Source organism: Crocodylus siamensis, chromosome 1, assembly GCF_052110815.1.
Source record: "Crocodylus siamensis isolate JL-2025a chromosome 1, ASM5211081v1, whole genome shotgun sequence".
NCBI classification, from domain to species: Eukaryota; Metazoa; Chordata; order Crocodylia; family Crocodylidae; genus Crocodylus; species Crocodylus siamensis.
In genome coordinates, this window is record NC_143395.1 from 168,559,025 (window position 1) to 168,576,486 (window position 17,462).

Genomic DNA, 17,462 nt, shown 5'->3' on the forward strand with positions numbered 1-17,462 from the left:
TGTAACAAAGAGCAGTTAAAAATGATATCAAACCTGATTTCTACACACCTTTAAATTTCAAGAGCTGAAGCACTGTGATCGGAGCTGAGTCAGTGTTTTGGCTTGGTGGGTTCCCCCATTGGAAAATAAATTGGGAATGTGCCTGCTTAATTTGTGGCTGCCTTCTAAGACTGACAGGGGAGTAAGGGACAACCCCACAGATATTTTACGGGGCTGCCTGGCCCTACTGTATCCTGTGGAAACAGGAGTTGTGCCTAATTCAGTTGCTCCAAGGTCTTACAGACACTGTAAAAGGTCTTACAACATGGAGAGCAAAACAGTGCAAACTGATTTAGCATCAAGGATGCAAGTCTGGAGGAGTCACCAGAAGGACTTGTAACGGATCAGTGGAACATGGCACAAAGATGGAGCATCCAGTTGCCCACACTCCTTTCTGCTCTTTTTAAATGTTCAATTATTGGAAACCTTACCATTATCTTCAGTGTATTTGGAGAAGAGCCTCGCTGAATACGTTTAACATGCATACTGATCTTGCCTGTAGTAGCTCCACATTATTCAGCCTTAGCTGTACAGCTTGCTTCCATATCCAAACTTTTCCATAGTTTGGGGATATTCTGACCTAAGTTTTTTGGAATGACGAATAAAGGGCCCAGAAGAGAAATTCAGAAGTCAACATCTGCCCATCTCCTGATTACACTTCATTTGATTTCCTCCTATTTAATCTTTTTTTTTTGAGAAGTTGTGCAAGGATAACTATCTCACTGAGTTATACAACCGTGAGTAATCAATATGAATATATTCATTACCCTAATTATTTGGTTGCACCAAGGAACAACATGTTAGCTAATGATGCCCCATCACTGTGTTCTTTCAGCATTTGTTTCATGTACTGTCTACAGGAAGTGAAAGCAATTTATGCAATTATGTAGATTTTTAAAAAAATCAGACCTGACAAGTCATAGGTTTCTGGGGAGCATTATTTTATGCCTTGAGAGTGCTTTTAGGCAGGGGGTGACTTTGACAGTACAATGAACCCAATAGTCACCCAGGAGTGCACACCCACAGGGTCTTATTGCTTCTCTGAATGTTATTTTTTTAAGTATAGGTTATACCCATACAATGAATTAGGATTTCAACACAGGTATTACATCATTGGCAGCCAATCACATGGCTGTCTCTTGCTCATCATTCTAAAAGCATGTCAAAATTGTTAACGTCAAGCATTTCCAAGGTTATTAGAAAGTGACTCTGTGGAAGACACAGGCAACTTGAATCAGTAATATGAAATATTTAATTTTTTGACCTGTTTTTTTCCAATGGTGATTTCTGCTGTGAACAGCACATCCTTTATCAGTAGAAATCCTTGTTTGCTCGCATGAGGATTCCATTGATTTGTGATATATATTTTACTTCGGGGAACCAAGAAACGATTACCATTTAACAGGGAATATTCACTTAGTGGACACAAAATTAAGAGAGCTATGGTATATTTAAGAAAATATAGTGCAATCTTGTTGCTTGAAGGTTTTGTAGCATTTGGTTGAAAAAGGTAGGTGGAAAGCTAGATTTGAAAATACTATACTTCAGCCAAATCTGAAGAGCAATGAGAAGAAAATGTTCTCATAGCCATTTGAAAACCCTAGGAAACATCCACAGCTTGAATTAACCAGGAATTTTCTCTAACCAGGAATTTCAACCAAGCAATTTAGAGAATACTGAAAACAGAAAAAATTTCCATGACAAATTTCATAAAAATGTTGTCCCTATAAAAAAAAATAAAAATTTGATCCCCCCCAACAAAAAACACACCACTTGTAAACTAAGCCTACTTGTCTTTTATTTAAATTTCTCTATGGGAAAGTATATGCTCTGACTTCCTAAGGGTCTAGAAAGATATTATTTGGGTGATATTTCAGGTAACAAGAAAAAATTCAGTATTTGTTCACCAGGACCATAGTCCGTATTTTGATTGAGTAGATTCAGTAGTGGATCCAGGAATGGGGCAAGGGAGGGCATGCCTCCCGCCCCCTGGCCATCCCACTTCGGGTGTCATATGTGCACAGCGAGATCTGAGCCAACTGCTTGATCAGTGCAGGCTCCTACTGGAACCCTGCATGAGTTGTGAGCTCTGAGCTCACCAGTTAATCAGGGTCTGGCCAGAGCCCCTGCTTTTACATAGCTCTGGAGCCCCAGGGGTGAATGCTGCTGCTATTTGTCCTCTCCTCCCCACTGGTTTCAGCAGTAGGGAAAAGAAGGGGAAAAGGGCCAGTGGTAGCAGTCGCCCCTGGGGCTCTGGAGCCATGTGAAATCAGAGGCTCCAGCCAGACCCAAAGCCCACTTACATGCAGCACAGGCCAAATAGGGGTGTGAGTGCACCACCACATCCCCTCTCGTTCCCTTGCTGAGCAGCTCATGGATTACCATTTACTTGCTCTGATAGGAATTTAGACTTGGTTCAGAATATGAAACTTTCAGCTACACAAACCCATTTGAGATAAAAGGCATAGTTTGATGGAATGGCTTTGCCTTCATTATTAAAAGTATTGTACAAGGATATAGTGCAAGTACTGACAGTACACTCCAGTTCTGTTTAAATGATTACAGGAACAGGAGTGAGATCTTAATTTTTTTGTTGTAAGTACTGCAGGTGGTCATTGCAGCCTGTAAGAGTGAAACCTAATACCTAAGAGAACTTTCTCACTCATTAAAGAGGAGGTGATGAAATTTATCATTTGAGTGTGGTAGTGAAATTCGAAATTAGTGGTGCATTGTATGAGAGGTTGACTTGGTATAGACAATTTATAGAATATGTTATCACTGTTATATACACTTGGGAATGCATTGGCAAATGTTACTGAAAGTATTTCTCGGCTGATATGGAGTGTGTTCAAATATTAATTTGTGGCTTTTTCAAATTGCATAAGTTAGGGATTTCAAATATTTGACATGAAGATAGGCTTTGGTTTCCAAAGCTATTTTCTCCTACCTACTCTTCATCTCTGTCTAATTGGTCTGAAGTAACTGAGCTCCTTCTCTGCTTCCTGTTGTCCTTTCTGTACACTGTTTAGGGCAAGCACTTGTCTGAGGGGGATTTTAATATTTAGGAAGTTATTTGTTTTTGCAGCTAGATAGTTGATTCTTTGCAAAAGGCTGCATCTGAGCTGGAAATGGTGTTTTGGTCCATCCACATTTTTTGACTGCAACCCCCCCCAACCCTGTTTTCTAATCAGTTGAATCTTAAACCTTTTGAAGGTTTTCCACAGAGAGGGAGAAGAAAGGAAGTGAGCCATTTATTCCAGAATAGCTTGGTGGTTAGGATGCTCACCTAAGATGTGGAAGACCCAGATTTAAAACCCTACTCCAGTGATAGTTCATCATTTTTACAAGAAGGAAAAATCTACAGTATCATAACCAACAGCTTGGTAGCCTTGACACTTGCATAGGATGTGGGGGACTGCATTCAAATCCTGGTCTGAATTAGGTAAAGCAGGGCTGCTTAACTGGTAGCCAGCAAGAGTCCCTAGGCTCTCACCAAGTTGCTGTCCCCATATCACTGGCTGTACTGGAAATGGCATCCAGAGTCTCCAGGCTCGCCTCTCCCATCTCTGGCAGCTGTTTTCTGTCCTCACCCCAACAGGGTGGGGCAGTGTGGCAGCGTGGTGAGGTGAGGGCAAGTCTGGGGCTGCATCTTGGGGGAGGAGTGGGCAGGGCATGGGGCTGCATGTCATGGGGTTGGGGTTGTGCCTGCATGGTGCACTGATGGTGGGGGTACATGTTGCAGTGGGGGCAGGGAGCATCTGAATAACATGCCTGATGCACTCCTTATGGTATGGGATCCCTGCTGATGTGACCCCCAAGAGTACAGCTCCCCAGCCCTCACGGGCTTAGAAGGTGGTCATCCCTGAGCTAAGCATGGCCTTTTACCTGGGTGTTTTATACCTCCAGTGTGCACTGACCACAAGGGCCTTTTCTGGTTTTGACCAGAAGTTCTGTTCTGGACCCCAGGAGGTATTTTTTGTGACATTGATACATTTCTACAAAAAGTCTTGGTTTCAACAAATCCTAATTATCTGATACACAGCATTTTAGTAAAATTCCCAGCTAGCTCTGTGTACAGTCCTAACTTGCATGGTTGAGGAGAATAGTCCCATCAAAGTCCAATCCATCAAATTACTAAACCAATACCTACTCTGCAGCACAAATAAAGATTGTAGAATTGTGACTGCATGAGCTTCATGATGTCATTTGGGGTGGGATTGTTGTCAAACTGAGAGAGACCTGATTATCAAATTAGCATGGATTTAATTGTACATGTAGAAAATATCAAATAATTTAGGGATTGAAATTCAAAGTATGGCCAGGAAGGTCACATGCAAGATGGGGTTGTAACTAAAGCTTTCAAGATGCAGTTGCTGTCTGGTGGTTCTTTATCTTAACACTCGATGTCCCTGGCACTCATTCTGGACAGGGATATATCTATTTTTGTACACATAGCAGACTGCCTGGAAACTGTATTTAAGCTCCTATTACCCATAGTAAATGGTGAATGAAAGAAATGCGTGGAAAAGCTTTGTAAAAAACTTGTAACATTTCAGTCACTATGTGGGATTGCTACTTTATGGTTATTGGACATATCAAAAGTCAGCTATCTGCTCACCCAGAAAGATGGACAGTTCTGGGACTTACAAGTGGTGCAGTGAGTTAATCTTCAGTCTGGTCTATACTTAACAGTTTTGCTGGCATAGTTATGTTAAGCAGTGTTAAAAATATCACTGGTACTGGTAAGAAGTTGGATTTCACTAAGCAGGTTTGTTGACCTAGCCATCCTGGCAAAGCCCTGCTAGTGCAGATAAAGCCTTTACTTTTTCCATGCAAATCTTCTGCTGCTTTTGTAGGTCCAGAGACATCAACAAAAGCACAGAATGTCCTCCTTGTTAATGAGACAGTAGACTTTTTCTACTACTTAAAAATAACTTATTTCTCCTCCCTGCTTTCTTTACATGCCCCTCAAAAAATCTAATTTGTTCATATTTTTTGGAACATATCAGCAGGCCTTCCACAGCAGTGCTTTCACTAGAAAACCCATTTGTGGGACTCGTGTAGAATCATAAGAAGTTAGGGTTGAAAGGGACCTCAGGAAGTCGTCTAGTCCAGCCTGTTGCTCAAAGCAGGACCAGCCCCAACTAGATCATCACAGCCAAAACTTTGTTTAGCCGAGTTTTGAAAGCCTCCAAGGATGGAGCTTTTACCACCTCCCTGGGTAACCTGTTCCAGTGTTTTTCTATCCTCCTAGTGAGAAAATTCTTCCTAATATCTAACCTAAACTTCCCTTGCCACAACTTGAGAGGGTTGCTTCTTGTTCTGTCATCTGCCACCACTGAGAACAGTCTAGCTGTATCTTCTTTTGAACCCCACTTCAGGTAGTTGAAGGCTGCTATTAAGTCCCCTTTCAGTCTCCTCTTCTCTAGGCTAAATAAGCCCAGTTCCCTCAGTCTTTCCTTAGAAATCATGTGCCCCAACCCCCAAAACATTTTTGTCACCACCCTCTGCTGGACTCTCTCCAATTTGTCCACATCCTTTCTGTAATGGGGGGACCAAAACTGAACACAGTACTCCAGATGTGGCTTCACCAGTACTGAATATTGGGGAATTATCACTTCCCTTGATCTGCTGGCAGTACTCCTCCTGATGTAGCCCAGTATGCCGTTAGCCTTCTTGGCAACAAGGGCATGCTGCTGGCTTATATTCATCTTATAAGCTTATATTCAGCCACTGTAACCCCCAGGTCCTTTTCTGCAGAACTGCTGCCCAGCCAGTCAGCCCCCAGCTTGTAGCAGTGCATGGGATTGTTCTGTCCTAAGTGCAGGACTTTGCACTTGTCCTTGTTGAACCTCATGGGAGGTTTTGCCCAATCCTCCAATGTGTCTAGGTCACTCTGAATCCTATCCCTACCCTCCAGCATGTCTACTACTCCCTGCAGCTTGGTGTCATCTGCAGATTTGTTGAGTGTGCACTCTATGCCATCTTCCAGGTTGCTGATGAAGACATTGAACAAAACCAGCCTCAGGACCAATCTCTGGGGCACTCCACTTGATACTGGCTGCCAACTAGACAATGAGCCATTGATTACTATGCTCCAGCCAATTTTCTATCCACCTCACAGTCCATTCATCCAGCCCATACTTCCTTAGCTTGCCTGGGAGAAAGTTGTGGGAGACTTTATTAAAAGCCTTGCTAAAATCAAGGTACACCACATCCACCTGTCTTCCCGCATCCACAGAGACAGTCATCTCATCATAGAAGGCAATGAGGTTGGTCAGGCATGATTTGCCCCCGGTGTATCCATGCTGAGTAGGATTGCTTCTCTGTAAATTACCTCAAAATTGCTATATACAAGAGGGTACAGACTTTTTTCACAGAATTTCAGTTACATAACAATCTAATAGTACATAAACAGAAATGGTGTAGCAATTCAGCTAAATTGATTTTAAATAGACTTTTACTCATATCACTGCAACAGTGTAAAGTGAGCCTAAATTCTTCAATTTTATTTTGTTCTTCTATACAATTGTTCAAATGAGTAAATGAATAAATTAGGATTAGTGTATGTGCACATAACAGCATGCTCACTCTCCCCTTTTTTCTAAACAGGACTCTAGATAGTTCTGTTTCCTGGAGGGAAAAAGTACATGGTAACTAAATTGCCCTACTTACTTTTGCAATGCCCCAGGATCAGATTTGCAGCCTACAAGCAGAAGACAAGCTCACTTTCCTCCCAGGCAGAGACATAAACTAGGCTCAGAGAGCACCAGGGTATGGGCTGGTGTGTTCATCAAGGTAATTCTACAATATTTTGGTTAGTAGCAATCTTTGTAAAAAGCTTGTAACATTTCAGTCACTATGTGGGATTGCTAAATCTAAATGTTAAATAAATCGTGCCCCTCAATGTCACTTTGAAAACCAGATTAACCTCTCATTACACACTGAGCTGTTGCAACACACTTGGTTCAAATTTTCTGTGAAACCATGAGCATTTTTAATAGAAAAGAAAATATGTATGTATTCAAATAAACTCAGTAGTTGGTCCTTTAAGACAACCACTAGATATTTGTGATATCCGTCAAAGAATCATAAGTCCACAACACTGGATGTCTTTTTTAACGTATCATTTTTGACTTTGTGATTCTTTGTATTTATTTCACTGGATACAGTTGGCAAAAAGAAGTAGATTACATAAAAAGTGGATTGTATTTTTGCTTTAGACTCTTAGCTTCCATTACTTATGTGATGCATGTTTGAGGTGGTTAGAAGCTGTAAGGTGAATTTTCTGGAAGTGGTGTTTCAAACATTTGTTTTCCTTCATTTAAGCTGAGAAAATATTCAATTATTTCAGCTATATAACATGCAGAAAATGAAGTGATTTTTAGATAGGAAGTGGGAGAAAACTTGGAAGCTTTGTGTTTCTTTGACTTGCTTTTGGATGTGGACATTTGCAAGGTAATCATGAATTAGATATTTCAAAGCCTGACCACAGAAACTCAAGAGTTTATTATTGGGATAGATTTGGTGAAATATCTTGTACCGGTTTAGTTTGCTATGGAAAATAAACTTAGCTCACTAGATAGTGGTATTTGCCACAATGAAAAAAGGATGTGGCATGGGACTTTAGACTATTGGATAGCCCAGCAAGTTTTGGAAAGGATTGTGGAGAAAGGTAATGATTTGAAAGTTAATCTTCAAAGCTTTTTCAATAATGCATTGGATATCAAGGATTGTTGGCATATCTTCAGATATTTTGAGATAGAAATATGAATGTTATATACCTAAGTAAATACTGATGATCAGAACTCTTGTGTGCAGTATGAGCTTTTTTCATTGGATGATCTCTCTATCTTCAATGGTAGCAATAGGCATATCCCATGCTAATTTATCTGATAAAGGGTATTTTTTAGGATTACTGGAATTTAAGGAGTGTTGCAGGGTTTGGCTGATAAACGGCACATTCCAGAATAGTATGCTATAAGATAAAGTATCTAATTTGAACAAAATAGTAAGGTAGTATGGAATGCATCACAGTCTTTTCCTATCAACTGTTATGAGTATGCTTTTAAGGGAAGGAGACCACTGGGTATATCTTATTTTCATGAGGGAGAGAAGAAAAGAGTCTATTTAAGTCAAGAATCAGTTTCTCCCCACTTAAACGTGACTTTCCAGAATCCCAATTATTGTTTTTTTTTAATAATTGGTCAGTTTTTGTTTACAGAAGGCATTTTTTGAAATGCCTGTTGCCACCCTTTCCCCTGTGTTAGTTAATAACTAATATATTTTTGAAACTGTGCTTTTGACTCTTGTGATTTTATGTGTGCAAGATTTTGTTTTTGAGTTCTTTCTTTTTTTTTTTTTTTTTCCAGATTAGGTTCTAACTGGTACTTCACTACTTCTTTACCTGCCTTACCTAGAAGACCTCTTTGGGTTGTCTTTATCATTTATTTGAACATACTGAACAATGTTCTTCTTAACTGCTGCAATTTGATTCCTGAAAAGTAAATGATCAACTTTTCCAGGAAGCAGATCTTATGGTTCTATCCCACACACCAACTATTACTTCCAGTGGGTAGGATCTGACCATAAGAATGGCAGCTTCTGCTGTTATGACCTAATTCATAATTTATATAATTTCATTTGGTTTATTTTAGTACAGAAGATATGGGCATGAATAAAATTTATGCTTTCATTCCATGAAGTGTCATTTTTTCTTCTTAACATACTTTATTTATTTATTTTTAAAATATAGAAAACAGCTACCATAGATGTATGCCAGCTTCATTGAAACACACACTTCATGGTAAACAGTTACAGCTCAGATGTTCCTTGGTTTCTCCCACTCAGCTTCTGCTTAATATTCAGAAATTTTGTCAGGTGTCTGAGTCATTTTGTTTGCTTTACTTCTGCCCTTCCTTGTGTGTCTTTCTTTTTTATCATTTGTCCATTTCATGGTTTCAAAGTTGGTTCTGATTTTAGTAGCAGCTTATTGGCATCTTCTTGTGCACCTGGAATATGGATCTCTATCACAAGTGACTGAAGTGTAATTTCTCTTGTTTGCAGCTGCTTTCCACCGATATTGGTGGCTCCAACTCAATCCATTGCTTTATGTGTAGTCCCTGAAATTGTCATGGACTGACACTCAAGTCTACCTGAAGAAAGACCAAGAACCACTCATAGAAGGTTATACCTTGAGCCATATGACTCTGCCGACACTGCAACCTCAAAATATCCTGAGCTGTTTTTCAAGTTTTCTTAGTGATTGACTTTTGGGTTTTCTATGTTATGGGGCTGCCACTGCTTTACTGGAAAAGTAATACTGGCAAAGACCTCTACTACAGATGTAGTTTACAGTGGCAGATTTTTTTTCTGATGAGTTTGCTACTCCATGGGCATGTCTACATGAGATTAGAGCAAAGTACTGTGCAGTGCACCACTGTCTACATGTGCAGACGCTTACTGAACAGTAAATTTGCTGTAATGGTGAATAAATTTGCTACCTGTAAATACAAGTAGCAAATTTACTCTCAAGTAATTACTGTGCAGTATGGCACAGATAGGTAGCTGACTGGGAGCAAATTTGCTCCTGGTCACCTTGGCAGCAGGGGGTGGGAAATTGCTCCCAGCCTCTGGGAGTTGCTTGCTGTTGGGGCAGGCTCTGCAACCGGAGCCTGGGTAGGGACAATGTCCCTCTGCCTCAACAGCAGGGAGCTCCTAGCCCCTGCTCCACAATCACAGAACTGGGGCTGGGAACAATCTTCTTCCAGGCCCTGCTCTGTGATCCCAGAGCCAGAGCCAGAGCCAGGAGATAGGAATGCCCTGACCACCACTCCGCAATCACAGAGTTGAGGCTGGGAGCTCTCTGCTGCTGGGGCAGGTGGACACTGTCCTTGCTTGGGCTCTGGTGGCAGAGCCCACCCCAGCAGCAGGCAGCTCTTGGGGGCAAGGAACAACCTCCAAGTGTCTGCCAGGAGACAGCTGTTTCCTGGCCCCATGCTCCCTGCCATTACCTGGGCTAACAACCAGGGGGAGACTAGAGCTCTCCCTGGCTACTGCAGGGGGCCAGTACAGAGCCACTGGGGGTGGGAGCAGACTGCTGCCATGAGCAGCGAATCTGCTTCTGCTTCTCTGCACATGTAGACACCTGTGGGGGTGGGTGGGGGGGTGGGGCGTTACTCTACAGTAAATTACTTCAGAGTAATCCCACCCTGTAGCTTTTGTACATGTAGATGTGCTTCATGTCTCCAAATAAATGGAGCTCTAATTGCAGAAGCCCTTCTTCATTGGCCTTCTGCCACAACTGCATGCAGAGTAGGGGAAAAAACTTGGCTAAAATTGCTACATTAGCCATGGACTGAGATCTTTTTATAGCCCTAAATGACAGATCTGCTGGCAAAACTTAGTAGATTGAGTCTGTGTGTACATAGTTTATATACATTCTGGGGGGGAAGAATGTACCATTGTTTAGAGACACAGGGATTAGTCCCAGCTCCAAGCCTGAACAACACAGTCATGATCTTGATTGGGGTCTCTGGGGGATACCTCAGTTACCAATAAGGAGAACTTGTTACAACAATTTACAGTTTCTGCTGGGTAAAACCAATAGACCACATGAGGGCACCATAGCCTAAGTAATAAGGAGATGAGGCCATCTCCTCAAAGGCTAAGTGTGGAAACCAGTAGCATTCAATTTATATTACAAAGGTGTCTAGCAATGACATGGGGTGGTCAAAGGAACAAACATATCCCATGGTCATAACAACAACTACATAAGGTCAACTCCTGCTCTTTCTGCTCTTGCATTTGTGGGTCATTCTCTAATTGTTGGCATTGTGTCTATCCAAATTAGATTGTAAAGTCCTTGGGGTAGGGACCTGTCTAAGCAATGTATTGCTATGCACACCTATGACACTATGTAAATAATTAACAACCATAATTAATGTGCCAATAAAGCAGTATTGCTTGACATTGCTACTGGGCAATTACTATCATTTTCAATTTTTTTAAGAGGGACTGTCAACTAGAGTTAGACCCTGAATTTAACACATGGGTTTAAACCCTCCCCACCCAAACCCTGGTGTTATATATTTAAAAATTGTAATGAAAACAGGGTTTTGAAATGCAAACATCTCCCTGCAGTGTTACAAGCATAACAAGGATGAGAAAGTGCCATTGGCTGTCACGATATGGCTGGACATACAAGGAGCAGTGAAAGCTCCCCCCATGTATTTTCATTGCTGAGGTTTGAATGAAATACCACCAGGAAAGGAAATACTATTTTTAAAAACATGTATTTTGGTTGTTCAAAACTGTATTCTTTTCTTTATTGCTGTGACTCTTTGTCATGGGTGTCTGGCACCACTGGATGCAGAGAGAACACTGTGGAAAGGAGAGGAAAAAAAGATTAGCTCAGTCCTGGTCATGGTAAAACTCCCATGATGTCAATGGGAGGATGAAGAAGCCTTAAGTTAGACAAAGACATCTGAAGCACAGGCTGGTAATTGAAAGGGGTAAGAATGCCATTTCCCTTTAATGGATATCTTTCTGGCTGATGTATACTTGGTATTGTTTGGTACAAGAGCAAGCAATGCTTGAAGTCAATCTCTTCAGCACTTATAGCAAGAGCTTTAAAAGCTTGAGCTAAGTTCTAGGACCAGTAAAGGATTCAGGCTCTTAAAATGAGACTTAGACATCTATATTGTGCTCAAACTCAAATTTTGATCTTGAAAACCCTCAGGATGCTGGCCCATAGAGACACTTGAAGTCAGAGCTACAGCTTTTAAGGGGAGCCTTGAGTGTCCCAGTTCCAAACTGAGCATATACTGAAGGAGTTTCTGGTTCTGTATTTCACTGTATGATAATTTTAGATTGCATCATTAGAGCCTGCAGCTTATGGCCTATAAAACAAGATATTTTGGGATAATAAATGGCTGGAAAACAGAACACCAAACATTGCAGGATGCAAGCCTGAAATTTGCCTAAGAGTATTTTACAGATATTGTCTTCCTTAAGAAAAGCATACATGAACATGCACACACACACACACACACACACACACACACACACACACACAGAGTTAGGCTGAAGTTAGTTTGTATGAAATCCAAACAAATGTCCTCTGAATGAAGCATTGAAAAAATGTGTGACCATTTTCCCCTTAATTCATAAATAAAACGTGGTATAAATACAGGATGACCAGTGAGAGCTTACATCTAATAAATAGATTTCTTCAGAGATCTGAAATGCCCTTTAGTCAAGGCCCATAGGTTCTTAGAAAACACTCTACTTCCTTCTTGTTGCAGAGTCAGGCTTTGCAAGCTATCTAGGATAGTATCTGACATTCCCGAACATTGCAATGAAGGCATAATGAGAAAATATATATATGTATGTGTATATTGATATCTATATCTATCTATCTGCAATTAATGAAAATATATATGCATGACAAATATATAGGCAGACAACATTCTTAGACATGATGCCTTTTATAAGACCAATTAAAAAGTTGGAAAAATTGTTCTTCGCAAGTTTTCATGCACAAACGCTTTTCTTCAGGCATAAAGAGGGTCTGTCTCACACACACACATGCACACACACACACACGCACATTATATATGTGGTTTTGAAGCCTGCACCTGGGCTCCACTCCGCCACCTCGAGGCCACCCAGTGGGGCAGTGGTTGCAGCACAGGGGACCACAGGGCAGCCCGGGCACAGGCTCCAGGCAGCTGTAGTGGGGGGGGGGGCGCACACAGAAACAGACACAAGCATCTGTAGCCTGCATGCTGAGTGTAGAGCAGCCGGTAAGTTTGCAGAGAAGGAAAGGAAAGGGGGACGGAGGGGGGGAAATTGAGGCCCCCACAGTGGGGGGAGAGAATGGGGCAGGGGCAAGCACTGGGGTGAATGGGACCCCAGGGCTGGGGCGGGTCATGGGTTGCAGGATTGAGCCATGGGAGGCTCATCCAGGGATGGGGGGAGCTCCCCTGCCCTTTCCCGCTCCCTCCTCCCCTCCCTCTCCCACACTTATCTGCTGGGCACTTTGTGTGTGTGTGTGTGCGTGCGTGCCCCTCACTCCAAAGCCATGGCCCCCTCAGCCCTGCTGTTGCCCCTCACTCCTGACCCACAGTACACCGCACCCTTTACCCTGCATCCTTCCGGGCCATGTGGAGACTCTTCCTCCTCAGGCTCCAACCCCCCCAATATACCCACAGCCCCTCTTACACCTTCACAAATCCCCCTGCCAACATTCTCCCCATTTCCACCCCCCAATCATACAAAGTACCTGCATAATTTTGCATAATTTTGAGGTTTTCTGTATATAATTTTGAGTTTTTCGCTATGCGATTAAAATCACAATTAATTGTGACTAATTTTTTAAATTGTGCGACTATTCACAATCATATTTTAAATCATTTGACAGCCCTAACATATATATAATATCTTTTTTCTCTGTCACTATCACTTTGTTGCAGTGTCAGGGAATATCAGAGACTATTGTAGATAGATTGCAAAGCCTGACCCTGCAACACAATGTTTTCCAAGAATTTATGGGCCTTGACTAAAGGGCATTTCAGATCCATTTCTGCAGAAATCTATTTGTTAAATGTGAGATCTCATTAGTACCATCCCCACAACCCTTAAAATAAGGTTTAACTGACTTCTTCATAGAAATTAATATGCATCCTATTAATACCAAAAGCTAAGTTCTTCTCTTCTCTTGGACATGTGTACAGCTCTGTGATACTTAGCATGATCAAATGTAACTGTAACAGGGACCAGAATTTCATCTTAACTATGCAAAACATTTTAAATGAATTATTGAGAGATGAAGAAAGAGAAGGATTTCCAAAGAGTAACATAGGTTGTGAAATTGGTAAGAGATTAAGTTTTTTGAATCATGGCTCCAGCTTTGTTAATGTAGGTATACATTCATTTAAATTCTTAGTGGATTTCAAACTGCCAATTTCTGAGCTTTCATAGAGCTTTGATCTGATTCCAGAGGTTTATGATGTAAGTGGATTATTTTTTCCTTAATACTGAGGAGACCATTTCTTTCCCTGCCTTCTCCAAAAATTATAGCAATTAGACTGTAAATGAACACTGGTTTTGGCCCACAATGGATTTTAACCCACTTTGTGCTGGAGGCCATGTTCTCTGTACTGCTACAGAGAGTTGAGTGTGAGTATGATGAAGACACACTAATAATTAACTGCTATTTTAAATAGGAAAGATCCTAAAACATGCAACAGACTGCATAATCCAGTTCCAAACTGAATACATAAAGAACACTTAATCCATCATTTAAATTCAGCCAAGTTAGGGTGGGCCACATACAGCTCTTGAACAACAAAACACGATCATTTAGGTTAGAAAATGAGAATAGCTGACCCAGCAGAAATCGAAGGGGAAATATAGGCAGGATGAATGTAATTACTGAGATAGGATTTAGCCAAGATGTCTATGTTTAACTCCATATTCTTGCTGAAGTGCCATAGAAGCTTTACTGAAGGCACGGGATCGAGGTCTTAGTTGTCTATCTCATCCAACAGATGTCCTCCTATAGGGTTTGGCAGAGTACCAAGTGTACTCTGTCAGCGCATAGGTTCACTGAGTTCAGACAATCACCCAGAATTTTGGTTTCTTACATAAACTGAGCATTAGGGTATTTTGAGGATCATCCACTGCAAGATTTCGGAGATGTAAGTGATGAGTACTGTGCCTGGGCAGTCTTTTATTCCTCCTACTCCTGTACCGTCCCACTTTCCCTATGGGGGATGGGAAGGTGAATGTCCCCCCTTCCCCCCTAACACCATTCTGGTACCTCCATGCTTTAGGTAGTGCCTGGGGCTTATGCCCTGTTCATGCTACTGCAAGATTTAGTAGGTCTGTTGTGTATGCTTGGTACTTTATGCAATATACTGGGTTTTCAGTATTTTTTGGAATTGTATTAATTTAAAATGTTCTCAAACTGAAAAAATATTAAAAAATTAAATTCTTTAAACCCCTTATTAAGAGGTATTAATAAAACACAATTACAACATACTTTTTAATTTTTTTGAACTGTCCAGTGACTTTGTTCTAGGTCAGGTCTTCACTTTCTGATGGTAGTATGTGGCTGAGGTTATTAATCTGACTTGAAAAATGGGGGGTGGCGTGGAAATCTGTCGCAAGATTGGTTATGAATCTGCCAATATGCAGGGAGGAAAATAGATTCCCCAGTATACAGAAAGCTAGCCTTAATGCAATGTTAACCTGGTTATTTTATATTGGCTTGGAATGGTCATTTTTGAGGAGGCTGCAATCTCTGAAACTATATAATAAATAATGGGCTTGAATGTTAAAATTACCTTTATGAAAATACTGGTGTAATCTAGTGTCCTGTTCCCAGTAGATGGCAGTGTTTTATTGCTCATGCACAATAGTTTGCCTAGGGATGAGTTTACTGTAATATTCCAGGAAACTTGGCATTCAAATAGTTGCTATGTTTAAAATACTGGTAAACAAAATCAGTGCCTCATGCTGTATCTGATTGTTGCCATTTAATGTAGTTTGGCTCAAAGCAGAACCCTAGCTCTCATGGGCCAGCAGGGGAGCTCCGATCTAGGTCTAGATTCCCAACTAAGGGCCAAACTGGATCAACAAAGACAAAATCCGTTAAGATTTGGGGACAGGCTACCTCTGCTTCTTGGCTTTGCAGTTCCCATCTGTGTAACAGGGATGACAATCCTTTCTTTTCTCTTAGTTTTGTCTCTTACCTGCCATGATAAGGTGCTCCCATCCCAGTTGGGGACCTCCTTCAGGAGTAATAGCTCTTTATAACAAAGGTTCATGTATGTCAATATGAAGCTATAATGAATACCTGAGAGTGAGCTTCGTCACTAGCATCACAGAAGATGTACTGTGTGGAATCAAGAATGAAAATAAAAAAGTTCGAGCTCTCTCACCTTTCATAGCGTTGTTGTGGTAGCAACAGTAATAGCACATTGTATGGGAAGCAGTACTACAACATCAACTACAACATTGTTTTGGCCCACTACAAATACGGGTTTGTTTGAACAATTTTGGGATTCTCAGCTGTAGTTATGGCCACGCGATTACATCCACACGAATCATGGGTGACAGAAATTTTGAGCTCTGTGGCCATTTATTCTTCGAAATGTGAGCATCTGACACCAATCTAGGCGCGTAAATTCAAATGTGTCCAAGTGAAAGTGACCTGATATTTCAGGGATGTTGAGCAGATGTTTTCACTGAAGTCAAAGGAAATGGCACTTTTACTTAGTGCTTCACATTACAAATGCAAGATTTAATTTAAGGTTTCAATTCAGGAGTTCAAATCCAGCCCAGGTTGGTAATAACTTAATGGAGTTACCCGTTAGTGAAGGGCAGGTTCCATATACGATGCAGTGTAAAAAAAACCCATTGCACACCACTCTTTAAAAAACAAACACTATCAGTCTTATGAGTACAGGGAGGTCAAAGGCTAAATGAACCCCTCCAGTGTCAGGCATGTTGGCAGGATGGAGCGGAGAAGCTTGCACTGCTACTCTCCCCTGTTCTATGGATAGAGACAGAGCTTTATTTTCTAGGGCTGCTACACATACATATTTCACCCATCACTAAAGACACATATGTGTTAAAGCTGTTCTGCTATATTTATTTTCCTTTGACATTATGGCCTCCAGAAGTACCCAGCCAGTAGATACTTTTATGGTAGTGTGTGCGCGTGCTGTCTGGAGTAGTTGTTCTCGACCAGGGTGCTAGGGCACCGGGAGGTGCAGTGAGATCTTTTGAAGGGTGCTGCAGGAAGTGTAAAGAGATAAACAAGGGGGGAAGTGACAAGCAGATGAAGGCAGACTCAGGTTGTCTCTGCCTACCTGCCCCTGACCTTCCACTTCCTGCCGCCTCTGAATTGAAACAGGGTGCCCCTCAATTCACAGAAGTTATGGAGGGGTGCCTTGAGTCTGACGAGTGGTGCCTTGAGTCTGAGAAAGGTTGAGAATCCCTGCTCCAGAGACTCATTTCAGCCAAAAAAATGTGGAGTGACTTCACTGGAACTTGGAAGATGGGATCCCCAACATGATGTTCCTTGTGAGTCAGTGCAGAGCTTGAACCTGGCTCTTCTGCAACAGGGAAATGAGAACAACAACTCTGTTTGGCACCTAAGCACTTTTGCAAAACAGACCGACCTTCCAGGCAGTTCTTAGGAGGCAAAGAGCTCCTTTACTGTGCCAAAAGGAAGGTTTTCTCTGTTTGCATTCACTAGATGGCACAAAAGCATAGCAGATGGATTTGGAATGTATTTTTTTTTCTGCTGTTTTTATAGTTGATATTATAACCGTGCCTAGGGTAGTTCTGAATGCACAGCCAGAGCCCCAGAGCCCATTTCTGCAGCAAGTTGCATGCTGGCTGTGATGTGC